Consider the following 2,835-nt stretch of genomic DNA (forward strand, 5'->3'; position numbering starts at 1 on the left):
AGAGTTAGAAACATCGATGTGAAAGAAACATCCATCAGCTGCCTCTTGCACACCCCCACTGGGGATGTGCCCGCAACCAAGGTACATGCCCTTGCCCGGAATTGAACCTGGGACCTTTCGGTCTGCAGGCCGACGCTCTATCCACTGAGTCAAACCGGTTTCGGCAGACCTCCACTCTTGCTGTGGATGAGGGCAGGGTGGAGGTCCAGGGGGCTGCCCAGCCCTCTCTGGCTCTGATCCTGGGGATGTTGTTGCCTCTCCCCACTCCTTCCCTTGTCACCTCCCTCATCCACTCCCATCTGGGTCTGGCCCCAGGGAGCAGGTGCAGTCCCACCATTGGCCTCTGGGGGGCGGCCGTGGCATCTTTATTCTCTTCAGGGTCAGAATGCCATCCCACCCTCTGCCAATGGCCAACTCCACACTCCATCACACTTCTGCCTTATTCTTTTCTTCAAGCACAGCCTCCGAAGGCACCTCCCAGCGTCTTAACCCCGCAGCCATGGCCCTCCCAGAGCTGTCCATCCCTATGCCCCATGCGGGTGACCAGGGCTCTGAGTGTGTGGTGGGCATGGGCTGCTTGGTCACTCATCCAGCCTGGCACAGGCCTGGGGGTCCTTGGAGCCGGGTTCAGCTGTTGGGCAGCCCATGTCACATGGCTGGCTTGGAGGACTTGGCTTCTCACCACTGGGCTCACAGGTGAGACCCATCAGGAAGTGGGGAGAGGGGAGTACGGGAAGAGATTAACCAAAGATCTTATATGCATTCTAGAGGCCTGGTGCACGGATTCGTGCACGGATGGGGTCGCTCTGTCTGGCCTATGGGGATCGGGCCGAAACCAGCAGTCCAACATCCTCTGAGGGGTACGGATTGCAAGGGTGCAAGCCAGGCCGAGGGACCCCACCAGTGCACTAGTAGTTATTATAATAAGTTCTGCCCTGATACAAATCCAAGATCTGCTTGAATTTCAAAAATGGGGCCAGTGTGAATCTGAATACCTCAGCGAGCAGCCTACATGGCCTAAACAGGACAGAATTCACTGGCTCTCGGCCCTGAAGACTTCCTGAAGCACCGGCCTCAGGTGAGGTCACCGATGGTCAAGTCCCTTTTCCACCTACGGAGCAGCAGCTCCGGGGCTCCCACGCCCTCAGTCACCCCTCTGAGAAGCTCACCTGGACGGGGCCACCTGCCCTGACCAGGCAGGAACCCAGTCTTCACCTTCTCTTGGGGTAAAACTGGCAAAGTGGAGACATGTATTAACACCAAGAAGCACCATGGTCACAGCCTCAATGGCCGCCTTTCACCCCAACCCCCTCCCTGGATGCCCTCACACTGGGTGACATCCCACTTGGGTAGCCAGGCTCTGGGCACAAGGATCAGTGTTCTGCCGAAACCAGTTTGGCTCAGTGGATAGAGCGTCGGTCTGTGGACTGAAAGGTCCCAGGTCCGATTCTGTTCAAGGGCATGTACACTGGTTGTGGGCACATCCCTGCAAGAGGCAACTGGTCAATGTCTCCCTCTCATCGATGTTTCTAGCTCTCTGCCCCTCTCTCTTCCTCTCTGTAAAAAATCAATAATATATATATATTTTTAAAAATCAGCATTTCTGCCCACCCCTCCCCTGCCTGGTAACCCTGTGTCCCTCAGCACTGTGTCCACTGGGCTGGGGGCTGGGCAGGATGCCCTGGCTCCTCACTGGCTGCTTCCTGCTGGGCTGCCACGGGTCAGCCTCCCTGCCTCTCAGAGGCTCCACCCCGACTCTAATTACTCCAGTCTCCACCTCGTGGGCCTGAAGCTGCCTCCTCCCACCTGACCTCCCCATCATGGTCTTCAGCAGCTCCTCCTGGGCCGGGCCTTGACCTTGAGAGGAAAACCACACAGTTTATACCTCATGTGATTGACTTGAGGAAGAGCCAGAGTTCAGGCCTCAGCACAGTTCCCTCCAGGCCCGAGCTGAGGGCTGCTGGCCCCGAGCTGTCTGTAGGGCACCAGGCTGTGGAAGGGAGCCAGACAGCCATGCCTCAGCTTCCCCCTCTGTCACTTAGTGATCGGCATTAGTTCCTGCCTCAGAGCCTGAAGACTCAATAAATCAATGTGTGTGGATTTTTTGGGAGTGAGCCAGGACAGAGCAGCTGTGGGCAAGCGCTAACCATCTGATTTTTTTCCTGTTTTCCACTCTGCCGGTGCTGGACAAAGGCCGGCCCCAGGCGTCAGGAGGGCGCCGGGAAGTGGACAGGGAATGGGAGACGCTGGGCAAGTGGGAGAGGCCGGGACACGGCGAGCCTGAGTGTGGGGAGCCACCTTGCCCGCCTGGCTGACGGTGACGGGGACAGAGCTGCATGCCCGCCCACCGCAGGGAAACGCCATCGGCGGTTTACTTCAAGGAGGTGATATTTTTGGAGAAGCCTCTTGCAACATAAAAGCACACACATTGCTTAAGAGAAAAGAGCCCTTTTACTGCTTAACCTGCCAGAGACGGAGGCCCCTGAGCCCACGTTCTGGGCCTGTCGGTAGCGTGCTCTCCGAATGTAAAGATCACGTTAGGGGAGTAATTGGTGTCTTAAATAGTCACCTATAAATAGGACAGATGGAGTCGGAAGGAAGGAACGGAAAGGTGCTGGGAACAGCAATTACCCCAGCAATTACCCCTGCCGGAGGAGAAGGGGCACAAGGCCATGGTCCCTGCCACCAGCCCTGCAAGGACCAGGCGCCCCCGCCAGGCGGCTGCAGGGGCTGACCCCGTGGGGCAGGTCCATGGAGCCACCTTTGCTCTCTGGATGGTCCCTGCCCGCGGGGCTGGTGGGGGCAGTTCTGGCCCCAGAGCCCACCTGCCCTCTC

This window comes from Pipistrellus kuhlii, unplaced genomic scaffold (genome assembly GCF_014108245.1).
Source record: "Pipistrellus kuhlii isolate mPipKuh1 unplaced genomic scaffold, mPipKuh1.p scaffold_m20_p_2, whole genome shotgun sequence".
Classification (NCBI taxonomy): Eukaryota; Metazoa; Chordata; class Mammalia; order Chiroptera; family Vespertilionidae; genus Pipistrellus; species Pipistrellus kuhlii.